Source organism: Ursus maritimus, unplaced genomic scaffold (assembly GCF_017311325.1).
Source record: "Ursus maritimus isolate PB19 unplaced genomic scaffold, ASM1731132v1 scaffold_30, whole genome shotgun sequence".
Lineage (NCBI taxonomy): Eukaryota > Metazoa > Chordata > Mammalia > Carnivora > Ursidae > Ursus > Ursus maritimus.
In genome coordinates, this window is record NW_024425564.1 from 32,216,378 (window position 1) to 32,233,012 (window position 16,635).

Below are 16,635 nucleotides of genomic sequence, written 5' to 3' on the forward strand. Positions count from 1 at the left end.
ATAACACCTTTAATCGTACTTTAGACTTGCCAAAAAACAGTTAATAGATTTTATGGAATTTGGTCAGGTCTAAATTTACATGAAGAGCTCATGGTGGTCTTATGTACACAGTTTGTTTTGCTTTAAACATAATTAGATTTCATTATGTGCCCAATAAACGTTTTATTGAGGGTTTCACAATGTCCACGGCCATACAGCTATTTTAACAGCCAAAACGTTGGTTGAGCTTCAATTCTTCAGTCATATTAGTTATGGGAAATGGAGTGTTTGGGAACTGGAAGCCCCGTGTGCTTAAGGCCAGAGAAAGTAGCCTGGGGGTGGCCTTCCCTCTCTCTGCACCAGGGTCTGCGGTCCTGGGAGGTGGAGCACACTATCTGCCACCCCCAGAGCAGTCTCCAGGCACGACGTCAGCAGAATGTTCCGGCTGCACTGGTGTTGTGCCCACCCCAGTCCTGCACTNTCGCTTCTCTTCCTGTGCGCCCACAGGCTAACGCCACCTCAACTCCGAACAGAGGGCGATGACGTGCTTCAGACAGGAAATGGCAGTCTAACGCTTAGAATAAATCAGACTCCGGAGCCCGGAATGAAAAGGCATCTGTGATCTAATCCTGAACTGTTTGACCTGCCTTCCCAATTCCTTTCATATATCCCATTCTTCAGGAGCTACTTATTATAATCCTACCTCCCCAAGCTTTCACACGACCCTGGTGTTACTCCCATCACCTGAAATACTCTCCCTCTCTCCCTCCTATCTCTGTGTATTCCAAATTCGGCTCTTCTTCAGAGCCTAACTCAAGTTGCACGTATTTCTAAGAACCTTCCTCATCCCCTGATCCTTTCTCATTGTTAAAATCTTTGGAATATCCTTGGTAACTTCTTCTGACATTCATCACTTGTCCGGTGCGATGTCTTGTTTCCAAAGTAGATTCTGATAAATGTAAGCAGATGTCCAAGGGGAAGAAGGTGAACGCAACTCTAGGATTATTACCCTGGAATGTAAGCAAATCTCTGGAAAGGAATGAAAGGGAAAGACTTTACCTTTACTACCCTGAGACATCCCCAGAGAGGGAGATGTCTCCAGCTTTACTTTCCTGGAGTGTCCCCTTATACACACATTGGCCATAAATACCTTTTCTCAGAGGACTTAAACCAAGCAGAAACATGAGCTAATTATGAAGAATTGGCTTCAACAACTATCATGTGTTAAGCACATTATATACATATTATCTTCAATCCTAACTACAACTCTATAATGTAGATATTATTATCATACCAGTTTTGCAGATGAGGAGCTTGGGGCTCTGAAAAAAGTCAAACAATATGCCCAGAGCTACAGAGGTGCTAAGTATAGAATCAGACAAGAGTCAAAGTGTGGTCAGAGAAAGACAATTATCATAGGATTTCACTCACATGTGGAATTTAAGAAACAAAACAGAGGATCATAGGGGAAGGGAGGGAAAAATAAGATGAAATCAGAGAGGGAGACAAACCACAAGAGACTCTTAATTCTAGGAAATAGACTGGGGGTTGCTGGAGAGGAGGTGGGGGGAATGGGGTAACTGGGTGATGAACATTAAGGAAGGCATGCGATGTAATGGGCGGTGGGTGTTATATGCAACTGATGAATCACCTCTACCTCTGAAACCGATAACACAGTATATGTTAATTAATTGAATTTAAATAAAAAAAGAGTCAAACTGGTCATTTGGCCTGAAAGCCCATACTTTTTCCATCACCAATCTGAGCCAGCACATCTTCCACTGAAAGCAGCCTCATGATGCTAAATATGAATTTCTTTAATGGCAAAAATTTCCTATTTTTCCTATTCTCATGTAAGCTGCTTGAGGACAGTCATGTCTTATATTCTCTCTTATGCCTAATGAAGTGAATAGCTTGTGATTATTGCACGCCTTATTAAGATTGCCTGAGTGAAGAAAATCTGTCAAAATACATACGATGAAAACTTGACATTATACCACCTAAATAATACATGATTGTGGAAAAGAGGTCACATCATAAAATTCAAATATAGGAACCTCTTACCTGAAATATTAATAATGATCTCAACTATATTTTACTCCAGTGACAATTCAGCCTGAACGTGCATGAAAATTTGATGTCTAAAGTTTAGAGAAAGTAAGAGTTGATAATAAACAATGAGGAGAAATATACAGATAAATTGTATGAGTCAACTCACCCAAGAACTCATGTTTTAATATAGGATAGCTTGAAAAATGAAACATTTATTTCATTTGAGAGTGAAAACTTCTTCCATTTGAACCAGAAATAAACTCTATGCTGAAGAGTCAAAAGTAGTGATTGACTTACAGACATTTTCCCCCTCAATCTGGATCCGGGGCAAAAGTCTTTTTTTTTTCTTTTTATGACAGTTTATTCTAAAATTCTCATCTTCTATTTACATGGTCTGTCTTCTATTTTCATAATTCATATCACTGGAGTATGTGTTTGTATTCCTCAAACCAGGCTGCTCACTGTTCAGAACTTAATGAGCTGGTGAAGTAAAAACAATTAGAGACTATTAGGGGCGCCTGGGTGGCTCAGTCCTTAAGCGTCTGCCTCCAGCTCAGGTCATGATCTCAGGGTCCTGGGATCGAGCCCCGCATCGGGCTCCCTGCTCCACGGGGAGCCTGCTTCTCCCTCTCCCACTCCCCCTGCTGTGTTCCCCCTCTCGCTGCCTCTCTATCAAATAATTAAATAAAATCTTAAAGAAAAAACCATTAGAGACTACTAAACATCCATTGCAAAGCTCAGTCTCAGCCTTGTCATGTAGGTACTCTACTCAAGTTATTCAGCAGAATAAATATGTTTGCTTGTATTTGCCCCTTTGGGCCAGCATTCACTGCTTTCTTTCCCTCCTTCTGTTAAACCATGAGTTTTTAAGGCTGGTCTTGCCTCCCACTGAATAACTTGCTTTGCACACATGCCCCTTCTTGAGCTACAAAACCACTACTCCCCACAGATATTGAAAGAACACAAATATATTTACATAATATTTTAATAAATGTTAAATATGATATTTTAAAATAAAAGATGTATTTTTACCTTTCTTCAGAAAGATAGAAGAAGAAAACCAAAATACAAGGACTCATGAGTGGGAGGAAGGTTACGTTTCATTATTTTTTTTTTTTTCATTATACTTTCAGCTACTTTGACAGTTGTTTTCCTTACATCTATGCAGGATATTAAAGTGTTAGCTCTGTGTGTGTGTGTGTGTGTGTGTGTGTGTGTGTGTGTGTGTGATTTATTGTGGAACCTCTTTACCCAAAAAAAGCGCTGCTATTTTAGTAAAGTTCAATATATTTCCTTTGGGAAAGATTAAATAAAATATGTTAACTCAGTTAAATTTGGAGTCTGATGACAAATGAATAAATGTGTTCCAATTAGGCAGGCACAGGAAATCTGTCCAGCAAAGGACTAAACTGGGAAATAAAGTTTGAATGTACACTGGCAAAATTTTGCTGTTTGTGGCTTTAGAGTTCAGTACTATAATAGGCCATTAATTTTCAGTAGTAAATTTAAGTAGAAATAACTTTCCCGTATTCTGGCACACAACCCAGCTATACAGCTATACACGAAAATTCAAATATTACATATGAAGATAAAGTGAAACTAGGATGGAGTAGTGGAATGTATTTTACATTTGATTTTGGTGTATGACATTTAAAAAGAGAAAGGATATGTGTATTTAACCCCAAATGACATGCCAAAGTACACTCAGGGACTACTTAGATATTACTTTGTGATAATGTAACTAAATTATTCTGGAGGTAGGGAATATATCCTTAAATGGTAGAATTTCCTCTCGTTTTTAACTCAAAAAAAATAAGTCCTTTTTTCAAAGATTTTATTTATTTATTTGACAGAGGGAGAGAGAGTGAGCACAAGCAGGGGGAGCAGCAGAGGGAGAGGGAAAAGCAGGGAGCCCAATGCGGGGCTCAATCCCAGGACCCTGGGATTATGACCTGAGCTGAAGGCAGACACTTAACCAACTGAGTCACCCAGGTGACCCTTACTGTATATTTTAAAATTCATTATTTTATGTAAGGGGTAATTATAAAAATAGTGCTAGGAATTAACTTGGGGTCAAACAAGTTCAGGTCAGTTGACTTTGGTAGGTAAAGCTAGGAAAATAAATACTGAGGCATATTTTTATGTGTTTTGCTCAATATCGAAACTGAAGTTGATGGCAGACAATTGGACGTCCCAACTCTACATGTTTCTAACAGTAGAGGTTTGGAAAAAGATAATGGATAAAATATAATGCTCTCCCACTTCATAATCCCAGAGTGACCAAGCGGAGAGGCATATGCAAGATAACATAGCTATTAACGCCAAGTTCACAGATGTAGGAATACTTTTTTTCTATGTCATGAATTTCCAATTTTGAAAAACACATACAGATGTAAACAGAAAACTGGAGACCACTCCATGTGCCCTAACATCTTCCTTTTATTTAACCCTCAAAGCCCAAACAAGTTTATGTGCCTGAGGAAGTAGCCAGAGCACCCCTTTATCATGGGAACAGAAACTGAGTTCCTCTACAATGTCTGTTGATAGAATAACTATTTCTCCTGGAGGGCAACCCATGCTTCCAGCCCTTCATCCTTGTTAGGGAGAATCAAACTCAGTAAGAAGAAAAACATGGTAACAGTAAAATAATAAAATGATTTATCTCTTAATTATTCTTACCTTTCCTATGAAAGCTGGTTTCCTTTCCCAAGGTTGTAAGACTCAACAAATGATCATCTCATAAGATCAATTGCACTAGAGTTCCCATTTCTTCTAGGACATCCAAAAGTGCGTCTTTGGTATGGTGTTTTTGGTATGATGTTTTGGTGTTTAAGGTGTTATGGTGTTTTGGAAGATAAATCAAAACATGATATATTCTTTTCCCCAAACCATAATGCTGTGTCATTTTTTCAAGTAAATTTTGAGGCAAACCCGTTTCTGATGTCTGAAAGAATTACAGCCCAGCACTGAATATTCAGTCTGTTGAATTAAAGATGGACAGGGTTTCTCAGATGATTGGAATTTTATTTCAAGCAATGAACCAAAAGGATTTAAAAAGTTGATGTTTTCAGTGGTGTTGAGTTAGCGGTATTTGTAGTAAAGTTTGCATCACCTTGAAGAAATGACCTTTTTTTTTTTATGGAAGACATTATCATACTCTGGAAAATGTAAAAATGAATCATACATATGAGACACTGCATGAGCTCAGACAGGAGCTGAAATATCTCCCAGCAGAGAGATGGAGAGAAATAAACAACTATTTTCAAGAGTGTTATTGCAAAATGGAATATATAATTGCAGTTTCATTTGAAGGACTTCCTAGGTCTTTCAAAACATTCTGATCCACTTTTCTGTCTCCAGACCAATGTAGTGCCAAGGAGCCACTCACATGAAGCATTAGTAGCTGAAGATGCCATCACTCATGGGGTGGTGGTGTACCTCTGTCCATTTTGATCAATTTTAAGAGTAAATGATTGAATAGTTTAAAAATGAGTGGCTTTTAGAGAACTATTATAGGTGAGTAGAACTGCACTAAAAGATCACAAGATGGGGGCAGGTTAATGTGTGCGGCAATCTAATTGTTATCGGAAAAAAATAATCTCCTTGAGCCTAACAGCTAGAGAATTAGGCAACAGGACTTTGACAGATAGGCATCAAGTTTCAGTTTGAACTAAGTGTTTTTGCTTTTATCTCTGTCTGTTCATGATAACTTCTGAGGAAGCTGGATGACTTTGACTGAATTTAGTAGAAAGTTCAAGAGGTTCCTTAATTTCAATTAATGAGTAAGTCTGCCATCTTGATTTAATGCAAGTTTGGATGATTTGGCTCTCTTTTAAATAACAGTTTTCCTATCTTTTGTATCAAAGAAAATAGCCAGGTCCTTCAATATTGCCTTCCTTGACATAAATGTTGATTTAGAGCAACTCTTGGTTTAATCTCCATGGAGATAATTTGTTTCAGATAATGCACATATTTTGTTGTAACCTTCAACATAAATGATAATGGTAGAATTTCCTCTCATTTTTATTTTTTAAAGATTTTATTTATTTACTTGACAGAGATAGAGACAGCCAGCGAGAGAGGGAACACAAGCAGGGGGAGTGGGAGAGGAAGAAGCAGGCTCATAGCAGAGGAGCCTGATGTGGGGCTAGATCCCATAACGACGGGATCACGCCCTGAGCCAAAGGCAGACGCTTAACCGCTGTGCCACCCAGGCGCCCCTCCTCTCGTTTTTAACTCAAACACATAAAATTAAGATTTAGAAAGGAATTTTTTTTCTGCAGTAGATAAAGTATGAAGGTATCAATCTCTGAAGACTCTAGTGACAAGTGACATTTGTGAGAGCCCGTAGTAGAACTCTGATCTTGTATAACCTATAGTTGGCACGCTTTGTGCTCTACCCCACCTCCACCAGTCCACATGCTCGACATTTTCAGGAACTGCAGTATCCTAAATTTTACCTAGGAGATGTCCCAGATATACCGTGAAGCAGGTCCAGCCAATTCCTGTGTAATGTTGCTCTCCAGTCTCCTCTTCTAATCTCCTGTGCTATCAGAAGCCTCTCTGTTTCTAAGACCCACCAACGCTGCTTGTTGCCAAAGCACTGCTGAATTCTCTGGCGTTGACCAAGTGTAAAGGCTGGTTATATTCTAAGCAGTGGTTTAAAGGATCCCTTTAGATGGCATAGTAATTTTTAAAATAGCTCTTTAAAAAAATAAAACTCCTTCTCTTCAAATGTTTTTGAGTTTCAGAACACTCCATTAAGTAGAATCTGAGCTGTGATATACAACTTAGTAACAAATGTCCACAGACCAGCTCTCCCCATTGCTGATGGGCTTTCTTGCCTGTCTGCTGGATTTTCTGTTCCCATAGTTATGTTCCAGGAAATTCTTCAGTCTCTCTTGCTGGTAACCTTAGGAGGGCTTTTCCAGTAGGTGCCTGAATGGGGCTGTTTCAAAGCAGTGATGGTGTTAAACCTTCAGCCATTTGCCTATCATCTCCATTACTTTTACAGATGAAAATCTTTTGGGGGGAAGAGAACTATTCAGATGCAAGTGATTACTAAATGTTCCAGGTTATCCTCTGGAGCCCTGCTGAGGGTAGAATGAGATTCTGGAGGTAGCTTAAGATGGATGCCATTACAGGTTCCCCAATGAGCCACCATGTGCATTATTATGTTATCGTGAGTATTGTGATTGACTCTCTTGAGGCAGCCATTCTCTGGAAATCTATTGGTGAGGCACAAAAATCTCATATGAGAAGCCACATGTCAAAATGCATGTGCATTTTAAGATTCGTGGAGCTTCTCTCTGGACTTGGGAAATGTTACGTCAGTGCTCTTCTCGCAGCATTCCGTGGTGCAAGTTACCCCCCCCCCTGAGTCTCCCCAAAGTCCCTCCTGAGCATGTAGAAACATTCTCCAGATCTCAGAAGTTTTAAACCCTGTGCAGCCTTATTGGTGCTGACGGAGAGGCAGAAAGGGCTGCCTTGTGGTTGACTACACCTTCCAGCAACCTGTGGTGTGTGCCGGCAACAGCTTCCAGCTCACAAACCCTCATCCAATAAGGAACCCTATTTCTGAATCCAGTCTTCTCTCCTGAATGGACCCGGCATGCAGCTCCCTTCTCTGGCTCTGTCTGATATGGCCCCGCAGACAATAATTATTTCGGGATCAAACCAATACCAGCCCTCCAGGGACAGCTTCCTGAGTTTCCGTATTCTGCGATTATTTAATGCCTTCCTGCAGTTTGAACACAAAACTGAATAAGGCCGATTTCATATGTGCGTTATATTGAAGACATGCCTCTTTCTGCGTTTGCAAGTATCACAAGACGTGTGTTGCTCCCACAGACCCAGTAAATTAAGAAGTTAAAACAGTTCATCCAGAAGGTAAATCCGTCTCCTAAGAACCCAGCTGCGGAGGCAAAGAAGACATCTCCATATATGGTATTTCCCCCGCGTTTTAGCATCTAGCCCTTAACACGTGTCGCTTAGATATATTATGTCATTTCAGGCAAGCAAAATACTATATTTCATCTCAAAGAAAAGAGAACTACGCAAAAAAAGGAGGCTTCTCACATTTGGAAATATTCTTTTCTAAATGTGGAATAATAGATGTTTATTATGGAAATAATAAAGAAGTTATATAAAGAAAGAAAATAGTTTCCTATGATCCCCATCACTGAGTGTTAACCGTTCTTAATGTTTTATTCAGTTTACTCAGAGTCTCTCTATCTGCATACATACCTGTCTGTAAACCGCTATAGTATATGATAACAATAATGTGGTAATACTAGCAAAATTAAAGGCTAATGTTTACTGAACATTTTCTATCTGTCTGGCACTGTTATCTGTGCTTTTCAAACATTAGCTCACTTCATTTTCATATATTTTCCTGAAAGAAATAGTATTGTTATACCTACTTCTATAGAAGAGAAAACGGAGGCACAGAGAAGTTAAATAACTCCTTTTGAGGGCACATAATTAGCATATAGCAAATTTAGAGAAAAGCACCCACACCCACAGAAGCACAGAAACGTACAGACTCAATGCTCACATACCCAATACACGCATACATTTTCTCCAGCATGTTAATAACGAACATTTTATGGTGAAGGACTTAAAGATAATATAGCCCTATTATGAAAAACATGGGAAAATACACAAACATAAAAAAAGAGGAAAGAAAAATCATCTAATCCCACCATTTAAAGTAACCACTGTCAACATTTGTAAACTATTTTCTTCTGTCCAGCTTGTTGTGTTTTTGTTTTTGTTTTTTAGTATTTAAGGGGCACCTGGGTGGCTTCAGTGGCTTAGCACCTGACTCTTGATTTCGGCTCAGGTCACGATCTCAGGGTCATGAGATCCAGCCCTGCATCAGGCTCTGAGCTGAGCAGGGAGCCTGCGTAAGATTCTCCCTCTCCCTCTGCCTCCGCCTGTGCATGCACTCTCTCTCTCTCAAATAAATAAATCTTTAAAATGTATTTTAAATAATTCTACATATATATCTTTAGATAGCCCTTTTTTTACTCAGCACTAAAGCAAAGGCATTGTTTCATGATATTGAGAGCTATGGTACCCTAATTGGTACCCTAATTTTCTCAACCCCGTCATTTTGTCAAGGATCACAGCTCAAATGGACATAAGACAGGTGATAGTAGACCGTAGTCGCAGTAGCAGACAGGCTAAAGAAAACGTGCCCCCCATGTAGTATTTCGGATAATCCATTAGAAGAGAATGTATGGAAATCAGTTATGCCTGAGTTTAATAGGGATGTTTTCATGATGGGGTTGAAATTAGAACTATCCTTTTAAGTTTAGGAGGAACATGGCTTAGTGACATATACATGGTCTGATCATTTAGCATAGTGTAGGCAAAAGCACTGAGGTGCGTAGGGACCAGCTAGGCCTCATATAAACTGGGAGGCTGAATCCTTATGGAGAATAAACTTAGAAGTTCCTATTGGAAAGAAGCAGAGCATAAGTTGGGATAGAATACAGGCAGACTTGGAGAACCTTGAAATCCGACAAGAATTGCTTCTATCTATAGAACAGAAGCATAGCTGAATAATGTATAGTGTTAAATAAAGAACTTGGTAGTTCTTTGAGATAACTTAAATTGATCTATATTTGCTGAGGTGATAAGAAATCTCACTGTAAAATCCTTTGTTCCTGGAGGTGGAGGGAACAGACTATTTTGTGAGTATATCCAAGAATGTCTCCCCTTTGAAAATAGAACACTTGTGCTTTTAGCCAATCAGGCAATCTGTCTTAATTGCAATGCTTAGCCCATTTTCTTGTAATGTCATTTACCAATATGGCTTGAATTAAGTCTATCCTTTATTAGTATAGATACAAAATTCCTAACTGAGACATTAGCAAATCAAATCTAGAGGTATATAAAAAGGCTAATGTTTCATAACCTTGTGGAGTTTATTCCAGCAAATTAAGATGAAAAAATCAGTATAATTTCCCATCTTAACAAATTAAAGGAAAAAAATATTACCTTAATATATGTGGAATGAACATTTGATACAATTCAACATTCATTCTTAGTCAAAGCCTCTGCAAACCAGAAATAGAAAAGAACTTTATCCATTCAGTAAAGGATCTACAAAATATCTTCAGCTAATATCCCATTTAATGGTGCATATTAAAACTTTTTATCTAAGGTGGGACAATTATCACCAATTCTATTCAATATTATACTATGAGCTTAGGCAGTGTAATAAGAAAAAAGTCATATTGCAAACAAACCATTAGAATAATATGTGAATTTAGCAAGATGGTATAATACAAAGTCAGTACAAAGATCAATTATATCTATATACTGGAAGCAGATGATAAGGAAATGAAATTTTAAAATAATACTATTCATAATAGCACAAAACTTCAAATACCTGAAAATAAATATACCAAAAGATGTACAAAATTTCTACACTTGAAATTATTAACACTGCAGAGCAAAGTTCCTAAAGACTTAAATAAATGGAGATATTCAACATATTTGTGAATTGGACTACTCAGTATTTTTGAGACCCTATTTTTCCCTAAATTAATCTATAGTTCCAACACTACTTTTTTTCCAGATTTTTTTTTCTAGAAACTGACAAGGCTATTCTAAAATTTATATGGAAATGCAAAGAACCTAAAATAGCCAGGATAATTTTAAACAAAAAGAACAGGCAGAGGGTTTATCCTACCAGATTTAAGTCTTGCTATAAAGCTAGTCAGTAAGGTAGTATAATATTCATATAAGAACAGTTAAATAAATCAACACAACAGAATTGAGTCCAGAATCATTAAATATATAATACCACACATCTCTGTGATATGGATACTATTTTACAATATATAACACGGATATGTATTATTGACAATTTATGTATTATAGAAGGCTAATGAAAATCAATGAGGGAAAACAGGTGTTTCAGTAAATGAATTAAAGATGAAGTAGTGAGATATCTAAATGGATGAAAAATGAACCTGGACCTCTACCTCACAAAATTTATTCAAGAGGGTTCATATACCTAAATGTGAGCACTAAAGAAATCAGCTTTCTACAACAGGGATTGGCAAACTTTTTCTGTAAAGGGCCAGATACATAGAGTTGTTGCAAGTACCCAACTTTGATGTTACAGCATGGAAACAGCCGAAAATAGTTTGTAAACAGGTAAACATTGCTATGCTGCAATAAATTATTTATGGACACTGAAATTTGTAATTTATATAACTTTCATGTGTCATTAAAATATTTTTCTTTTGACTTTTTGGGAGCTGTTAAAAAATGTAGAAACCAATTCATGATTCATATAAAAACAGGTGGTGGGTTGGATTTGGCCCATAGGCTATACTTGGCTGACCTCTGTTCTAGAAGAAAACATAATAGAATGAATATATTGAGGATTTTGGAGTAGCAAAGATTTCTCAAAGATTTCTAAATCATTAACCAAATAACAAAAATTCTACAAAGTGTTGTTTCAACAAAATAAAAAACCTTGCATTAACTCTATTAAGCACGTGTAAGCAAACCATCTGTTGAGAGGAGATATTGTGAACACATGTACTGAGAAAGGACTTGTAAATGGAATATATAAAGTACTCCTTCAGATCAATTAAAAACAAAAGAGAGAGACACCAATCTTTTAATAAGAGGGTAAAAGTCTTGAACAGGCTTTTTACAAAAGGGAATATCCAAATGGCTGGTAAGTGTATGAACAGATTCTCCACATCGTTAGTCACGAGGGAAATGCACAAATACAATGGAGTATCACTGTATACCACTGTGGTAGCTCAATTTTAATAACAAAGATTAAAATAAATGGAAACTTGCTAAGGACATGGAGAAACTTCAACCCTCATTCACTGCTAATGCAGATCTAAAATTATACAACCACTTTGGAAAACTTTTTGGTAGAATCTACAAGTCTAAAAATATGCCTCCCTTCCGATCCAGTTACTTCACAACTAGTGTATGTAATTGAATCTAGCTTCTATCACTATTCAACTAGTATTTTGAGATCTATCTGCCAGATTCCTGAGCTTATCTCCTATTTGCTTTTAAATTCAGCTTTTGGAAAGAAAGGTGTAAGTTTTTTTAGACACTCATGAATGTCAACACAGAGATTTTAAAAGAAACCAACCAAACAAAAAACAATAAACTTAAAGGTTCGTGTTCAGCCCCAATCCTATTATGGTCAGCCTGTCATTTGGGATACCTTCATTTAGCCCAGTGGTTCTCAACTGGGACAAAGTTATCCTCTCGGGGGACATTTGGCAAATTCTGGAGTCATTTTTGGGTGTCAAAACTGCAGTATGTGTTACTGGTACCTCAAGAGTAGAAACCAGGGACACTACGAAATATCACAGCACACAGGGAGGCCCTCCCAAACAAAAATGATCCAACTCAAAATATCAGTAGTTCTGCGATTGGGAAACTCTGCTCTAGCCTCTTTTTCTATGTGATACCCTGGTAGCTTTCTGCGTTTCTTACTTTTCTATTCTGGATCTCCTTCTGGAACTACCCATTATTTTCCTTCTATTAGGCAGAACAGTTTAGCTCATGTTCTGATATCTTGGTATGAGACAGCTCCTAGGCTGTAACGATGAAGGGAAGTAATCCTGTACCACATTAGTTGTATATTAAAGCATTTCCCCAAAGGCAGGACTCTCCCTAGGAGCAATTGTAGTGCACATAAATCCTCCTATCTCATTATTCTTAAAATGAAAAATACATGCAACTTAACTGAGATTTATAGTAATAATTTTAATTAATTTTAACTAAAGACTCAACATGTAGGAAGTGGCCAAAAATACATTATGGAGCACAGTCCTAGGTTAATTTCAGTTAAAATGCACATGGACAACACACATATTGTACTTGCCTTGAATAGCATACTGTCTTCTTAATTTTGTAAATATTATAAATTTAGCATGTACTAAAATTAATATGAAGAGAAATGCACAAAAATAATAAACAATTTCAAAAATGATGCTGGGAATGGCAATCCTCTCCTGCCTTTGCAAAATGTCAGAATATTACTTGGAGTGGTGCAAAAACCTCATGGTTTTGGAGTAAGAATGTGTTTGTGGTGAGAGGTTGTACTGGTAGGGATGTATTGATGTCATGTGAAATGATTACAAGAAATTTCCTGAAGATGTGTGAGAACATTTATCTCAGAATAACTGAAATTTTATCATAAGTTAAAAGTACTGAAACACTTCTGATGAGCTGGATATGAATTTGGGCAAATCACCATGGTGGTCACAATTGGGACACATGTCCTAAGAAAACCTTTTAAGTTTAGGACAATGTCTTAAACCACTTCTAGTCTCCTTCTCAGATCCTAGGAAGCAGCTGAAAGTGAGTATTGATAGAACAAATCCCTTAGCTGCTGTCTCAGAATCTGAATGGCCTCAAAGACACCCTCTGACCTTGGTGACAGGTGTCTGAGTCACAACCACCAGGTGGATTTAAATAGCAAATTAATTTCATATGTTTGTTTCCTCAATTGTTTATTTTTAGTTCCCTTGTTGTATCAGGTCTCTACTGTCAAGGCCATGTGATAAATATGTCTTTTGCCCAACACGATCATCTTTATCACCAACAAAGATGATAATTTATTTCACACTTCATTACAGCTATCACTTAGTGAATTATTTTCAATGCTCAACTTAAAGTATCGGTAGATATTTATACACACATGCAGGGTGTAGGAATACCTTTTTTTTTTCTCAACACACTGACATTTCTTAGCTAATGAGAGATTAAATGAGAAATTCAATCATTGCATGGATCATCTCTGTATTGTTGATACTCTCGGTTTCAACATCCTTTCAAAACAACACTAAAGCTCCAGGAGGGACCTACATAAATTTAGAAACTGTCCATAGCACATTTTCAATCTTACATGCATAGGCTTAATGACACGGAAGTTTTCTAAAACTCTTTTATGATGATGTTGCTCTTTCCCTTAAAAGTCTGAGATGATTTCCATTGTTTGAATTGTGAAGATGACCATTACTTTCTTTGAGTAGAGTAAAGCTTAAGTTCTGCATCAATCACCAGGCATGCAGTATATATTGAAATTAACATTTAAAATTATAATTGCCTTTATATACATCCTATTTCTCCAATTAGACTATAAACCCATTGAAACCAGGCACTCCACTCTTTTTTAGGCATTTAGAAAGAGGTACAGTTGGAAAGATTCAAACTCTTATTGATTATTGGCTACTATTAAGTGTATTTGGCAAGACGGTAAAAGAAAAGGAAAAGATCGCAAAAAAATTGGCCATTTTGTAATCAGGAATAAAAGAGAGTAGAGAAAGCCTAGAACTTTGAGACCTTAAAGAATTTAACATCTCACTGTTCCCAGATGCAGGAAAAAAGGAGAAAAAATGCCCTTGAGAGACAAGAGCTTTTTGAATCCAGGTTTTGTGGCCAATCTCCAAGTGAGGTTGTGGTTTAATGAGTATGTAAGTTTCAAAGTGGTTACCACTAAGTAGAGAGAGAAATGTTGTGGGGCTGGAAGATGCAATCAAGTAGGGCAGATTTGAGAATTAGATCTAGGAAAACACTACATGTAGCTATTGATACACGGAACTCACTAGGAGAAAAGATCAGAAGCCTATCAAGTTTTTGCAGGAAATGTATTGCCTAAAACACTAGAAGTTGGAACTAAAAATGTCTCTGTTCCAAATGAAAGTGCGCTTGAGTCACCATCGTTCCATAGGCAGGAACATGTTCCAAAAACTGTACCACCTTCAGGAGGGCATACTTCCCGATGCCCACCTCAGAGGAGAGTGAATAAAAACCCCTTCCCTTCTGAGGTCAGAACCCGGAGCTACAGAGATAAATGGAAAATGGAGTCTAATTAGGGAACTTCCCTGCTGCCAGTTCAGGAAACTTTATCATGTCTGCACCATAGTAACAGAGCAAACCAGCAACTGCTGAATGTGTTCCATTGTTCTCTATTCAAATGGGAGCTTTATGTGGCTACTGTCCCTACTTCATCATTGAATATTGGGTGTGTGCGTGGTGAGCAGTGGCAGACAAACTTTTACGCTCTGGTACCTGTTTTATTGTACAAGACACACGTGTTATTTTCCACACACCCCTCAAAAATATCGCTGTACTTTATGATTCTAATGATTTAATTTAATAATATTCAATGAGATTGATTATTTCACCAATAGTTTTTAGTTTTTAAGATTTCTCAAGGGGCTCCTCTTAAACAGGTCTTTAAAAAGCCACAGGTACTCATATGCATATCCAGGGAACCCCAAAAACAGCAACACAATGACCAACTCTATAGAACCCATGAAGCCCACTCAGTACAAACCAACCACTCACATGAAAAACAAGTGGTGGGAAGCCCTCCTTTTAGACGCCACCATACTGTATTCTCAGAGTTGTACAAGTTTATGTTTACTTATTTATCATTTAAATGTTATTTATTAAGCACTTACTATGTGTCAGACATCGTGCTAAGCATTAAAACATATTGATGAATAAAACAGATGCCATCCTTTCTAGAAGTCTCTCTAAATGCTGTTGGAAACACACTGCTGGATAGTAAATACACACATTTGATCAGTCTGCAGGCAGTTTGGTGGTTTAACTGGAAAACATGTTACAATATTTTGTATATTTTTCACAAATATGAAATGTATAATAATAGTGAGTTTTACACATATCCTCCAATGTTACATTTGTAAAGGTTCAACACCAGCTGTAAGAACTGACCTGGTCAGTTTATCTTAACTAACATACTGTTAGGGTAGAGTTCGTCTTAAATAATTGTTAAAAACTCATGCTATGTTTTTTATTTGCTGAATTCATTTTATTTTTATGATTGGATTGGATTGTTCCACAATGTCATAAAAATAAGCCATATCAAGAGTTATCCACTAAATATAAAAGGAATCAATAACAAATATTGTAAATAAGGCTTTATTGGAGACTCAATCTATTTTCCCCAAGTCCTCAGAGTATTGTTTATTATGGAGCTTTGTCAATGAGAAGCATAAATTTAGCAAAGATTTCTCGTTATTTTCAAAGCACACTGGATTTTCTTACGTTCCATATAACATTTCCAGAACCGGGTAAAATAATGCTTTCTGTGTGAAAAGGCTTCATTGAAAGGTACAGAACTAGATACAAATCATGGTATTACTAAGAAGTTGTAAATCCTGCATGCTTCCTGAAACCTATTTCAGAAGGAGAGTAGAATGATCAGTGGGTGGTATTCTTTCATCGGAAGGCAGACTCGGATATTGTATCAGTGGCAGACAACATAGAGGTTCAATTACTCTCTTATGTGCTAACAGGTATTTTTATATTGCAGTTGAATAAAACAATTGGCTTTTCGTTTTTAAGTAATGATTATTTTAAGAAACACAATATCAACTGGAAATAGCATTTGGTTCATAATTGACATAGTTTCAGCTATCTAATCAACAAGGAAAGGCATTGTCACATGAACAAAAGAGGCTGCACAAAGATGGCAATCCACTTACCACATTAATTAGAGAAAACAGTTGGAAGTCAATAATATGTCTCCTAATCTTGATTCAGTGATGGAGAAAATAATTAAAATTG